The sequence below is a fragment of the Protopterus annectens genome, chromosome 1.part1, assembly GCF_019279795.1.
Source record: "Protopterus annectens isolate FY-2018-M chromosome 1.part1, PAN1.0, whole genome shotgun sequence".
NCBI classification, from domain to species: domain Eukaryota; kingdom Metazoa; phylum Chordata; order Ceratodontiformes; family Protopteridae; genus Protopterus; species Protopterus annectens.
The window spans coordinates 1,923,511,265-1,923,527,279 of record NC_056726.1 but is presented as its reverse complement, the minus strand read 5'-3'; positions in this window follow the sequence as shown (position 1 = coordinate 1,923,527,279).

The following is a 16,015-nucleotide window of genomic DNA, read 5'->3' as shown; positions in this document are numbered from 1 at the left end:
CACAAATGCAATGCCTTACCAGTTACATTCTTCTTGTTTGGGGAACATATCATCTGTCATAATGCAGATCCAGTAGTATAACAAGGCTCACAAATGTTAAAATGTGACTATGCTCTACAATCATAACTGCAGGTAAAGCAAAGAACAAACATGCCACACACTAAGAGGATATGAAGACACTTATGTGACAATGGTGCACATGTTATCCAGATGTACCTGTGTATGGAACATGGTGACATGAATATCCTATATCACAAGTGTGCTACAAAGTGCTGCATCATATCAACAAGATGGATAACCATACCTGGTCTGTCTTATATGTGCAGCTGCAAGGCTCATGTCTTGCAGTGATGTATCTGTAAGTTAAAATGGTACAAAAACATCAACATCAGATTATACTCCACAGTCATGATAGGAGGCAGAGGTACAGAAAACTATGGATCACACTAATAGCATATGGTGACACTTATGTGATGTGTTTTTGCTGCCCAGATAATGATGGACCTATGCAACTGAAAAAAAAAATACACATGTTACTGGTAGTGTAATGCATGTACTGTGTTGGTAAGATAACAGGCTGTAACACCAGCAATGTGCATCCACATCATGTGTGTTTCCACATTTATGGCATAACTCTGCTGCTGGAACACAAATATAACAATACAGTAATAATTGTGAAATAAAGATCCTTAATGAGGAAGTGTGTATGCTGCAGTGTTTTGGAAGTTAGGACATACCTATATGTCCTGGAACACCTGCTTTAATACCTCCTCTGGTATCTGACAGTTAAGACTGGTGGTATGATTTTAGCCCAAGAACACAGTTATCTTTTCTGGAGGATGCAAGGATGGCCCAGCACTAGTGGCTGTCCTTGCCCACTCATAGTAGTAGTCTGTTGTCTGCACAGAGGATTGTGTCACTGACAGGCCTCCCTGGATCAATTGTTACCACCCACAGCATTGATCATGTCTGTCAGGTCCATGCACAGTTCATTCCTCCTGACAATATTGCCCAGCCTCCATCCAAGAAGGCTGCCCCCATGCTGGCACAGATCCTTGATTCTAATTTTAATCTCTCTTTGTGAGAAATTGTCCTCCTACGTCTGATTGACATCTGGAAAACAAGATGATATCCATATGTTATACTTTATATGGGGCTCACATATTGACATGATGATAATGATGTGTTAAGCATATATCAATTGCCTTGCTCGCCTCTTGTTTGCAAGTCAAAGCTATGCAAAACAAATCATCACATGTATGTTACTGTTATGCTTGATAGCATCCTATATGTGCCAACTTTAATATGTGATATTGTTAAATTCTGTTGCTACCTGCAATCTAAATAGATCCTCAGTTAGCATTTTATAAGGCATTTATCAACATTTTTTAACTGCAATAGTGAGGATTTTGACAAAGAGGAGGCTTTGGCATATCCTGGAGCAAACTGGACCACCTAAATGCTAATTGTCTATGCTGGACATGAGAAGAGGATGTCAGAGCACACCAGGAACTCATGTTGATTGATATATGGAACAGGATTGTGAAGAAGCATTCCAGATTGACTGAGATCTACTAGGGTGACACGCATTTCTGCCACCACTATGATGACCTGTATTGGAGGAATGCAGAGGCTCTTCACCAGTGAGCTGCAGAAGTCTGACACCAGACAGCAGATGCCTTCAGTAAGCTGCATAATCCATACCTTAACAATTACATTCTCATATATGTATTTGGTAAGCATATTTGTTTCTGAGACTGTTTCATGTGTATTTTTGGGTGTCTGTAGTGATTATAGTAAAGCAAATGTAGGAATGTATGTTCTTGTCATTTAAGTTAAAATTAATGTATTAACACATTCTGATGTTACCTGCTACTGGCCTGTACCAGTGTACACATTCTGTAGGATCTTTGATTATGACTGTACATTTATAGGAACTTCACATATATAGCTATTACTGATATTGCATACATTCAGCTTATACAATCAGCAATGCGCTGTTGTGTCACCTAGCTCAAGTGGTTCAGTAACATGATGAAGTGACTGCTGGTTTCCTATGTATGGGACTGAAGCCCATTTCTAACAATATTAGTAGTTATTTAGGCAATGTTGCACTTCACATATGGAACCTAAAGTTGTTTGGCAACTTATACAGTACAGCTTTTTACATATCAGCTATGGCTGTGGTTCACTGGTGCCTACAGAGCTTAGGCCACAGACAACTATGCATTCCTCCATTATCCACAAAGCTTCTAGAAGCATCCTACAGTACTTTTGTATGTGTGAATGCTGACAACACATATATAAGTAAGCTGTACATTATAAAATATACAACAAAACTGTAATAGCCATGCTTGTTCTAATCACGTTCATGAATGTAAAATTCATGCAGGTAAGTACGGCTGAAATATGCTGGTGTTTGTAAAACAAAATGCAGTTACAAGTGTGGATCTGTAAACCTTATTCTGATTTATGGCTGTACATTTACACTGTATGTGGAGACATGTGTTATTGAACCATACAGATGTGCACTAATGCCATTACTAGCATGCTCATTTTGAAAAGTGCCTTCTGACTTTTTTTTTTTTGCAAACTATGGCAGTTAAACTCATTATGATGACACGCACTAATGTTATAATGTTGATACGTGTGCTGTTGTTGTTTGTCTTTTGGATTTTCCTGGTTAGGGGTCACCACAGCGGAACTCTGATCTGCTAATGATTGGTAGTAGATTTTCATGAATGCCAGGGTGCCAGCTCGACGTTCAACTTTCAACGAAGGCACGCCCATTTACGCATTTCTTTCAAATGCCACCGCAGGGAGGACATGCAGACTCCACACAGAAGGCACTACTCATGCTCCAGCTGAGAATCAAATGGAAGAACCTCTTGCTGTGAGGCAACAATGCTACCGCTGCACCACCGCAGTATAATGTGGATACATGTGTATTCAGACATTATTCCATACAGTTTTACAACACTAAAGGAAGTGTGTTGTCTATAAATACAAAGCATTAAGCAACAGCCCAATGCAAATGTGTCATGGAAATGTGTGGGTTCCAATCTCAGTGTAGACTGTTTTGGATGATATTTTGCCAGTTTTCTATTTCCTATTTAACAACAGAAACTGAGGAGCTATACTCGTTTGGTAAGTTATGCAGTACAGCTTTTTAAACATCTAGTATTTACACGGTGCATTGATACCTACAGCACATAGGTTGTGGATGACTATTAATATCTCCATTATTCACAAAGCTTCCAGAAGCATCCCACAATTTTATTATATTTGTGAATGGTAAGTAATAAATACATTAGTAAGCTGTCTATTATACAATGTAGACTATTGCAATATCCATGCTTACTCTAATCACTTTCATGAATGTAAAACCTGTGTAGCTCAGCATGTCTGAAACATGTTGCGGTTTCTAAAACAAAATGGAATTACAAAAAGTATGGATCTGTAACCCTTATTCTGCCTTATGGCTGTAGGTTTACTACTGTATATGGAGACAGGTTATTTAATCAAACAGTTATGCACTAATGCCATGACTGGCTTACTCATTTTGAAAAGTAATTTCTGATGTTTAGTTTTACAAACTATAACAAGTAAACTCAGTATACCGACATCTACGAATAGTATAAGGTGGATAAATGTGTATTCCATCATTATTCATACAGTTTTATAACATAAACTGGTGTCCTCTCCATTAGCTCAAAATGTTAAGCAATAAGCCAATATGAATATTTCATGGATGTGTGTGTCTGTGTGAGTGTGTGTGTGTGTGTGTGTGTGTGTGTGTGTGTGTGTGTGTGTGTGTGTGTGTGTGTGTGCGTGTGTGTGTGTGCGTGTGTGCGTGTGTGTGTGCGTGTGTGTGTGTGTGTGTGTGTGTGTGTGTGTGTGTGTGTGTGTGTGTGTGTGTGTGTGTGTGTGTGTGTGTGTGTGTGCGTGTGTGTGCGTGTGTGTGTGTGTGTGTGCGTGTGTGTGTGTGTGTTCAAATCTTATTGCAGACTGTTTTGGATAATATTTTGCCAGTTCCACATTTCCTATTTAAGAACAGATATCAGAGATCTATACTTGCTTGCTAAGTTATGCAGTCCGGCTTTTTACACATCAAGTATTTGCGTGGTGCATTGAAGCCTATAACTCTTAGGTCATGGGTGACTACGAATTTATCTGTTATCCACAAAGTTTTTAGAAACATCATACTGCCCTCCTACCTAAATTATATGTTGATGTATTAAAAAACACATTAATAGCAATCATTATAATGTACAGTTATGTGTTTCAAGTGCAGTGCCATGTTTTATTGAAAAGTATGACATTTTTAACACTGAAGTGTTATAGCTGTTTGTTATTAGTGTGAGCATCGTGCTGACATGCAGTCAAGATTGCATACTTTTATGATTCAAAAGCATAGCACATGGCAGCAGTTGTACATTTCTTTTCCTTAGCTTGTACTTTAGAAGCACAAATTCACATTTTGTTTAACTGCTCTCAAAAAATTCATATTATTGAGTTCATTTCCATCAATCCATATCCACACAACCATGATAGGTTAGCTAGTCAGAGAGAAGACAGGCTTGCATTTTAAATATAAGTAAGAGTTGTAGGGTTGAATCTCAGTTCCTCCAGTTTATATATAGTGATCTTTATGTATGTGCAGAGTTTCAATTGTCACAGCAATGGCTGAAGATATAAAGTATAAAACTGCACTTCACATCAAGGCTAGAGGACATGTACTGCTTGCTGTTTTCACTGTTTTGTTGTTGTACATAGCGATCATCACACATTGACCTGACACAATTCTTCCACTGCAATAATACATACTGTTTTCCTGTTTACATGTGATGAAGACCATGCCCGTAATCCTTCTTTGTATATATTGTATATGCTCAGGATGTAGGAGCAGTAGAGGGAGAGAGGTATGTGTTATCCCTGCCAACATTTACTTCTCCAGAAAGATTCATAACATAACAATTCAGATATAAATGTGAATTATTTTCACTTTCATGTATATTAATGCCAGACTACCCCTAATGCATCTGCAAGGTAAGTGCAGTAGTCATTGATTTGTTGTGCATAACAGCATAATTTAGGTTACATGTTGTCCTTGAGTTTAATAAGGGTATTTTTGATAATTGCAGTTTATTTGATTTTTGTTGTCACAACAAAAATGAATGACATCTGTCCATAACTATCATAGTGCTTTTAACAACAACTGATTATTTATGTTTTTAAGCTGTAACCCATGCCTGGGTGTGGGTAATGCTGGATTTACCCATGGTTGGTGTGGTTTGGTCATGCGGTCGAAACCCGAGTGGCCAAACAAAGACAACCATGGGTAAATCCAGCATTTCCCACACCCAGAAGTGGGTTATTGCTATTATACAATGACATTATTTAAGGAAAAAAATACTTACTTTTCTTAAATAATGGCATTGTATAATGCCTCCATGTTGCCCTTCCGCAGCTGTGTGGTATTCTGCAGCAGTTCTAATGTACTGTGCATGTGTATGCTTATGCAGTACATCAGAGCTGTGTGTGGAAGCAATGGAGAAAGGAAGATCTCTGTTGCTTTTTAAAAGTGTCTTGCTGGGCAGGATTCACGAAGCCTCCATGTAAGAGTTACAAGGCTTACACGGAGGCTGCAGTTAAACGGTGTGACATCAGCATGCCATGCATACGCATGAGGGCATGCTGAATCACACCTAAGGTTAACACGGTTCATGTAAGACAGTAGGGGGCGTGTCCATAGGGTGAGCCCTGCAAACGGACATGCCCCCAGAAGAGTAAAAGTCCCGAAAGTAAACCCCTACGACAGAGTCCGTGTAAATGTGAATAAACACAACACAACACATGCCCCCCAAAGACTATGAACATAAAATGTAAAAATGAACATGTTATATTTTTTTTTATAAGTTGTAAAGATGTTTGCCCATGAGTGCGCTCGTTTGCGTGGGCGTGCCCGGTGCTGAGCCACAGTTAGCAGTCAGTGAAAAAGCATATAAGAACTAAATATGCAAAGTAAGCCAAGAAGCAATAGCGTAGCAGTGGAGACGTTGGCTGAAGAGGAGGCAGTTATGGTTCGAGCCCCACAACATCAATTTTTATTTTTAGTGAAATAAGCACGAAACAATTCCCTGACATATATGTACATATATAAAATTATATTTTATGTAAAATGTAATGAAATGGGCCATGTATTTTGAAGAAATGTGAGATAATAAAAAAAAAATTCAGATGTGCCTATAGCTGAGCTACACTCTAACAAGTTGAGTATATCTGCCCGTAGGTGAGCAGTGTTTTCAAAGGTGTAAAATGAGTGCCCGTAGGTGAGTAGTGGTTTAACAGGTGTAGAAGGAGTGGCTGGGGTTGAGCAGAATACCAACACGCTGAAACTGTGTGCCCGTAGCTGAGCTGAGCGTAATATGTGTGCTGACAGCCAAACATCGCGTAAGCCAGCGTGATCCATTTGCGTGGAGCTGCGCACCGCGCAAACAAGCTAACCGATGGGCACCGTTGAGCAAGCTGTATCAAAACTGCCTTTACACAGACACACCTCCTAGCCTGTGTAGACAGTCATAAAATATAAAAAGCAATGGACAGGCTCGAACTCAGGATACCATGCACCATAGTCAAAGTACTGAACCACTAAGCCATGACAGTTGCTCTTAGAAATGCCGTAATAGCATATATATAGCAATGAATGGAAAGAGGAGCATGACAAAGCAGGTTTTGTGAAGCTGATACAATTCCAAAATGGCCAATCACAGATAAGTGCAGAAAAAATGGCATATAGAAGCCCCATAGGCGGGAATACACAGCATATCCAATTGTGGAACTGACTTGCAGTTAGGATGGCAGGTGTAGGAGAGGGTAATTGCTTCCGAGCACAGAGGTGGGGCATTGAGGAGTCCAAATATATGGTTTGGCTCCTCCTCCATGATCATGAGGCCCAACTCATGCAGGGCCAGGTCCTGTGGGGAGCATATAGGGCTGAGGTGTGGGACCGGTTGGCACATGATCTCACCAGTGCCACAGGAATACCAAGGACTGGTGAACAGGTCCGTCACCACCATGCGGACCTGAAGAGATGGAAGCAGGACTAACTGAACCGTTGGATCCAGGAGGCCCGGCAAATGCCCAACGCCCCACTACTGAGTAAGTTACATGTAATTATTTATGTAAGAAATTAACCTAGCTGATATTATGGAGATGTGTATTCCAATATTACTTCATTTATATTGCAGCTGCAGGTGTCCGTTCTGCGAACCGTCGTGCCTATGCCGATAGGCTGATGCGGTTGCGCCACCAGGCAGGTCAGTAATTCTCTCCCTGTAACTGTAAAAAAATATAAGTATGACAGCTTGCAAAAGAGTGCAGTGTAGTCACTTATTAATAAAAAGTGCAAGTAACAGTGTAAGACAGTTTGCAAGTATTGTTTGATTACAAAAGTGTGATGCAGCCTGTAATCCAAAAATAAAAATGAAACAAGTCTGAAATAAAGATGTTCCACCTGTAATATAATAGTACATAACCTGCAGCAGGCTGAAAAGTACAGCTACAGAAGCTGAGTAAAACACATGTGTGAAATATATCCCTCTGTTTAAATTCTGAAACATGACACAACTGAGACTGTTGGAAAGGATTGTTATAACTAAAAGTAAAACATGTCAATAAAGCCTAGAATTAAGTACCATCCTGAATTGTAAAAGTAAAACAAGTGAGAGAGTGTGAGAAAGAGGTATGAATCCACCAATAAAGTAGTAATAACTCCTGAATAAAGTATACTGCAGTCAGTAGAGAATGAAATGAATGTGACAGGCAGAACCAAACAGCAACATGTGTTGAAAAAAGTAATGAAGTTGGAATGTGTGTCCCAAAATCTGGATATGTTGCTCTCAGTTTGCAATATGCAGATAGTATGGTTGTATGAAATACCAAGCATCCACAGTTGTCTATAGCCATATAAAGCAAATGTAGCAGGATGATGTAGCTGAACAGAGCCAGATATGAATGTGTATGAATAAAAATGAAATGTATATTGATGTAGCAGTAACATTCCTATCACCAACATGAATAAGTTGTCACATAGGAAACTGTAGTCAGACCTGTAATGTGTATATATCTGCAGCTAGTAGAAATGTACAGCATATGTGTAGGTATTTGGAGTTGTTAATGAAATTTTTCTACACCCTACCCTATAACCACAAATAATCCATTCCACGTGAAATGGGTATGTGTATTCACAATTAACACCCCTGGACAATTGTCCTGTTTGTTCATACATATTTGCATGTACCTTGATGCATGTGCCCTGTTCATACATCCAAACCTGATGACCTGTTGACATCACTCTACCCTGCATGTCGTTGGAATGTGTACTGTTGTTCAAATTATGCATGTGTTATGCTTGCTGTTCAACGGCTTGAATTTATGGGTGTTTGGTTAATGGGAATACTAATGCATGCTGTTACAACTAATTGTGAATGGTATTGCATGTTACTAACCCAAACTGTCACTAAATAATGCAAAACATAGGACAACAGGGAAGGCGGGTTCCAGTGGACCCACCTCTCCCACCTCAGCTGGCGAGTGCACCTGGCAGTTGTGCCCAGGCCGGACCCTCCTCCGGTGGCCCTGTGCCACCTGCGGGTGGAAGCGCTGCAGGGATGAGGCTTGTCCTCCCTCTGCAAGTGTGGCCAGAGGAGAACATCCACTCACCCTCCTTAGTGTCTGGACTGTGGTGCGTAGGGAGATCCAGCACGCTGTGCTTGGGCCCCTACACCAGCATGAGGCACTGGTGGCACAACTCACGGGTGTGCCTGCTGCCCGGCCTACACAGCCCCCAGCACAGCCCCATCCTGGGCAGTAAAGGCACAGTGGCAACTGCCCATGGGTGGGGGATCTCAGTTCCACTGTTGCCATATGTGGGCTCATGGGCTCGAGATATCCAAACATCCGTCCCCGTCAATTATGTAACCCCCCACATGTGTCATACACCACCCCTGTATGCGTCTTGTTTGTCTTGTCTGTTAACCTCCCCTACCTACCTCCCCAGCTATACCGACTTCCCGTACCTGACATACCACTCTCACCTGAAAAAGGGCACTCTGTACCCACAAAAAAATTACGCCCCATACATAGCTGCCCATTTTGCGCACAAAGAGGCTGACAGCAGGCCAAGTAATTGCAAGTCTACGCAAACGGCTGCAACAAACACAGGTAATGTAAAGTACTACTATAATAATCTACATACTGTGAACCCTCCAGATGTGTTATTGGTCTGTATCTATGTATATGAAGATGTGCATAGGGCCAGGACATACTGCAACTGTCACTGAAGGCTCTACATACATATGTATGTAAAGGTAGCTATGTGCACATAGCAATGTAGGTTGTAGTGCAATGTACAAGTAGGTTGTACAGTAATGGATGTTCAGCAGTACGTTACTATGTGTATACATATGTGGAACTAAAAAGGAGTATATATATATATATATATATATATATATATATATATATATATATAACATGTGTATACGTCTGTATATTGAGATATGTATGTATATACATATATATATATATATATATATATATATATATATATATATATATATAATATGCATATGTGTATACATAGATAGAGAGGGATGTAGATATACATAGACATATATAGTTTTACAGTGTCATAGTTTAGTACTAGGCTATCTGCAGACAGTGTATAGAATAGATTTATAAACTTGCGCCTCTGTATAGTAGAGACACAGTGAAGACACCCCTACATAATAGCATTAGTTTACTGTGCCTCTGTCTAATAGTGACACAGAGATCACCCCTGGTGTAAGCCTATGATCACCCATCCACTCGTCAAGAATTCACATGAAGAGTGTCAGTGAGGGTCTCTGCCTAACATGAACTGGGATCCTGTTCCACAGTATGGGAAGCCTCTTAGTGATGGATCTGTCCCTACAGTATGTCCTATTCATATGTGTGCTGAGGTTTAAATCTGTAGCTGTTGTGGTTCTGATGGATTTGGATTGTATGAGGTGGAACATGTCCATCAATACCTGATTGGACATGGCCTTGTACATCAGGCACAGATCACCCCTACATCGGCAGTATGCTATGGAATAGAGCATGAGTTACGTTAGTCTGGCAGCATATGAAAGTTGTTGGAGACCCTTGATCCTCCTGGTGATGTACTTATGGGGTCCCCCTAGCTGTTGCAAGTGCCAGGTGAGGTACATACCAAATGCGGCATAGTACACAGTCATGGGCCTGATAAGGGAGGAGTATAGGGGTACAATGACCCCTTTTGATCTGGATGTGAATCCCTTCATTATAAGGTGGGCAAGGTAGGAAGTCTATCCAACCACTTTGGCAATGTGGGTGTCAAATGAGAGGTCAGTATCGATCAGTGTCACCAGGTCTCTGATTACTTTGTCTGTACTCAGTGGGTTACTGTCTATGTGATAACATGTGGGTAACTTGTCCGTCCAAAAGGGTATGAGTATACATTACGTGGCATGCAGTTTAAGGCCATGACTCCGGCACCAGTTGTCGGTGTCCGTGAGGCCTGTCAGTAGGATGTATGTGTCAGCTGGTGTATCGACTATGGTGCCTAGTATGCAGTCATCTTTGAACATTGTCAGCCACTACCCTCCCATGTCTGCTTCCACAGCTGAGAATTATATGCCGAACATGAGCGGTCCCAGGACAGAGCCCTGTGGGACACCACTTGTGACTGGCTCTGAGTCTGACATGGCACCAGTGAGTTTGACTGTAGGGTTTCTATCTGTTAGCCAGTTTGCAACCCATCTTGTGACATATGGCTTTACATTTCAGCTGTTGATCATGTCTATGATGCCAGAGTGCAGTATTGTGTCGAAAGCCGTAGGCAAGTCCAGGTAGGCTGTATGGCCCGCTGTGCCCTCGTCAATGGCTCTAGTGACTGATTTGAAAAGATCAACCAGGTTCATAAGGCAGGATCTGCCCTCTACAAAGCCAAACCGGGTGGGATCAAGTGTTTAAGTCCCCAATGTCTCTGTGTACGAGTTCCATAATGATCCTTTCCATAGCGTTGCAGACCAGGCTGGTTAAGCTTATGGGGTGGTACTTACCAGGGTCTGTAGAGGTGCCTCCTGTGTGGAGTGGGACTACTGTTGCTGTATGCCAGTGTCCAGGTACATATGCTATAGTAAGGCTATGGTTGAATAGCATTTAATGTGCGTGTGTAGCTCCTCTTGGAGTTCAAGTAGCATGCAACCTGCAATACCGTTGGGTCCCATTGATGCTGTGTTTACAGCTTTGCTGAGGGTGGTTCCCAGCTGGACATCTGAGATGACAGGGAGGTAACAGTCAGCTGGGATAAGTAATTCCTCATGTGGGGGTGAGGGAGGGTAGAAATCTGCACTGAACCTGTCTGCCAGAATGTTGGCATTATCTGTGTGTTCAGTGTAGCGTTTGTCACTGTGAACAAACTTTGAACATATCTGAGGGTTCCCACCCAGGTGTGTAACATAGCAGAAGAAGGCCTTGTGGTTATCTGTAGTGTCCATAGCGATGTCTCTCTCATTGTTGGCCTTGCATGTTTGTAGACAAAACGTATCTTTCAACTACTGCTGATCAGAGATGCCTTAGCTCTATGGAATTCTGCTCTGCCGTGCAGTAGCTACCTTCTGTTGTTATACAATTTGTTCAGTGCTGGAGACCACCAGACAGGACACCTGCCCTTGGTGGTGAGGGTCTTGGTTTTGTTTGTGATTGCATGATCCATGCATTCTTGGAGATGTCCGTAGAAAGCATATGTGAACGTGTCTGCATTGTGGGAAGTGGTTTCCACTGGCCCAGTGGGCATTAAGGATACCAACTCAGTTATAAGAACTGTAAAGTCAGCATGTGAGAGGTTTCCCACTGTAGTCTTTTGTGTTGTGGGGGAGGTGGGATATGTATATCCAGGGGTATTAGTCTGTGGTCAGATGTGACTAGTTAGGGGTATACTTCCGGTGTGTAGCACATTGTCCCCATGTTTGTGATGATCAGGTCTAGTATATTATCTCCCGTTGTGGGAGAGGTGACTAGCTGTTCCATTGCATTTGACTTAGTGAATTCCGGGAACCTTTGGGCTAAGGTGTTTGGGGTAGAATAATGCACCCAGTGTATGTTAGGGTAGTTGAAGTCTCCCAATATGATGGTGTGTGGTGGGACATTCATATCCTCCAATGTCTTCAGGAAGGCTGTCTGTGGTTCCTGCGATTGGGAGGGTAGTCTGTAACATGCTACCAGTTGTATAGCAGGTTTGCCTACGGTTATCTGCACCTGGATGGTCTGTAATGCTTCATGTGTTGCCACTAACCTGGAGGTGTGGGTGTCCTTCATGAATATGGACACACTCCCTCCCTTTTTGTTTTGTCCCGAGTCCTGGGGCCAAAAAGCATGATACGGGGTATAGCCTGGTACTGCTGGTGTGCTCTCAGGAGCCTTGAACCAGCTTCTCACTTACTGCACAGACATCGAGATTGGTAGAATATGTACGTACAGATATATGTAATACACACATACATATATAGATATATGTAGAGACATATACATATACAGATAGATCTGACTGACAACAGATATGTCTGTATATGACTATCTCTCTCTCTCTGTCCCACCCCCTCTCACTCTCACTCTCCCTGCATCTCTCTCTCACTCTCTCCCCCTCTCTCCCCACATCTATATGTATATATCTACATCTATATATACATATTTTATATACATATATACAAACATATATATATATATCTATATACAGATATAAATATATCAATATATATATATATATATATATATATATATATATATATATATACACACACATATATATATATATATATATATATATATATATATATATATATCTACTGTGTGAGGCACATGTGTGCAGATGTCTTGCAACTGGTGCCTGGTGTCAAAGGCATGGAGTGAACACCAGTGTGGATACTGGAGTGCCATACCCCATTCAAACACACTGACACCAGTAACCACCACATATGTGCATGCCTGCCCACCACTGCATGTGTCAGGGGGGAACAGGGGCAACAAGTGTACAATAGGCTTCACATTGATATACACAGTGGCACACAAGTCCTGTAATACCTGCACATGGAATGTGTCAGCAGACATGGTGTGTCAGCTATGGACATGTAGGTCGCTGTACCCATCCATACCCCACAATGTCCTACACACTATGTACCTCCCATGACAGCTACAGATATGGAGAAGGACACAGACATATGCAAGTAACTGTGTCAATGCACTCAAACACAATACCTATGCAGAGTGACTGACAAGACCACAGAGCGCACACAGACTACCTACATAGAGGTTACCACTGCTGGATATACATAGTTTGGTCACACCCATGACAGTTGTCTAACAACCATGGTAACACCTCCAACATCCACAACACAAATTACCTATGTCTGTCATCCGTGTCACTGCAGTATAGAGCACATGGTGGAGGTACAGGACCCTACCCACAGATACGACATACCCTGTAGTAGACCACACAGAATTAAGAAGCAAGGCTCCCCATGTGTAGAGGTCAGACATACCCCTGCTGAATGTTATTCAGATAGGTAATATGCCATATGAGTCACCCTGTGTAACTATTTGTAAGGAGCAAGTACGATCATAACACATGTGCCACAAGGGGCAGGGTAGCATAACAGTATGCATCTGTAGGACCAGGGCCAAAAGCACACTACCTACCTAAGACACAATGCACACCCATGAACACATTGCAAATGAAATATGTGAGGTGGAATGAGTGTGCTAGTGACTGGGTGCATGTTGTGTACTGGTGTGATTGCTCACCATGACTGTCTGTCTGTCGTGGTAGTGTGTGTCCTTGGTGTGAGGCCAGAGACAGGTGTGTGAGGTATTGCGATCAACATATACTACATTGCCATATGTTGTGCTGTGTTACCCTGTATGTCACTGTGGTGTAGGTAGGGTTATGGAAAGTAAGAGTAGTGTGCATTACCAGTGAAATATGTAACGTGCATTGTGTGCAGTGCATGGGCTGACAATGTTCCCCATACAGTACCTTGATACAAACCCCCAGTGTGAGGTTGTGTATTGTACCTGAAGCAGTGTCTTGACTGCTGCAGTATACTAGTCTGTCGTATGGAGTGTGCCAGGTACTGTTGCACAGTTGTCGGATGAGCACTGATATCTGGTCATTTACATGTGTATCCCCCAATAGACAGACAGATGCTATAGATGGTGTTTAAGTTATATCACTGCAGTCGAGTATTATGTGTATTATGTGTGCCATAGTTTACTGACAGATATTGCTGACATATTTTCCTTCTCCTTTTCAGGGCTATGGTTCACCAGCGGAACCCTGTCTACTCCGCTGCAGAGGAGGCGGAGATACACCAGAGCCTGGTGCGGGATTTCACTGTACTCTTTTTTCCACACCAGCCAGAACCAGCAGGAGAGGGCTGCACTGTGGCAAGACCTGGTCCGTCGGGTAAATGACATAGGCACACATAACCGAACATATGAGCAGGTACGCAATCACTGCAGTGATTTAATTAGAAATGTCCGTCAGTGTGCGTCGGATATCCACAGGCAGCAGCTTGCCACAGGTGGTGGGGTGGCTAGATATCCGCCCCCTCACCAGACTGGAGGGACTACTCCTAAGTGTTGTGGCTCCAGCCCAACAGCAACAGCAGTAGCATACATGTGTAATGATGGAGGCTGGAGCCACACAGCAGCAGGACACAGAGCGTGCAGGTAACATGCCATGTGTATAGTTGACCGTTCTGTACACTGTTAGGTTATGCATGTGTGAGGTGTGTCCTCATTTTGTAGCTGTAATCTTGGTAATTATTGTGCAAGAGTGATATCCTCAATATCTGCAGTACACCTGTGGAAGCTAACTGTTGCACTACTGAACTGTATCATGCCCACAGTATCAATGGCACAGATGTGCCCACTGACAATAAATGTCTCTTTTCTGCAGGTCACTCTGGTGTAACAGCAAGACAGCCTATCCATGCTGGTGAGTGTGTAATACCATTACCTTCAATACTCTTGATACTAATAGTAATAATAGGCTGAAGCAGTAGTGCTATGTGTTTGATTGCAGGTGTGTTTGTGTCTGTGGGTTGATAGCTCATATACTGAGGTGTGTGCATGTGTGCATGTGCCCATGTGTGCATGTGTGCATGTGTGCATGTGCCCATATGTGCATGTGTGCATGTGCCCATGTGTGCATGTGCCCATGTGCCCATGTGTGCATGTGCCCATGTGTGCATGTGCCAATGTGCCCATGCGTGCATGTGCCCATATGTGCATATGTGCATGTGCCCATGTGTGTATGTGTGCATGTGTGCATGTATGTATCAGTGGTGACATTGTGTACACATTGTAAACTGTGCTTTCTGTCTTACTCCCACAGGTTCTGGTGCTGCTCTGGTGTCGTGCAGCAGGAAACCTGAATCAGCTGCTGTGGATAGTGATAATGATGATACCTGTGTAATGGCACAGGTAGGTATGCCAGGGTCTGTCATTGGTCAGCCAATTGACACTACACAGCTGTCGACCCCATCAATGCGCACAGTCTTCCTGCCAATACATCCTTTGTCACCAATGTCCCTGCATCCCCACACAGCAGCCATGGCCAGGGTCCTGATATGGTACCACACAGGCAGACGTCCATGGGTTCTCATGAGAGCATCCGTGGGCGTACCAACCCTGTCAGACGTGCCCACAGAGGTCTTTCAACCTCAGCTATGTTTCGGGCTGTAATGCAGGCACAGTCACGTATGGAACAGTACACCAGACAGAGTCTGAGGGAGCTGAGAGCATGTCACACAGCCATGAGTGACAGTATGCGTGATGTTGCGGCTGCCATCCGTAACTTCACCGAGGTCATTGACAGACGTTGGGGGGGCACATTAGATCTGTTCCACAGCTACATGTCCATGAGCCAGGGCAATGGTGGACGGTTGAGGCA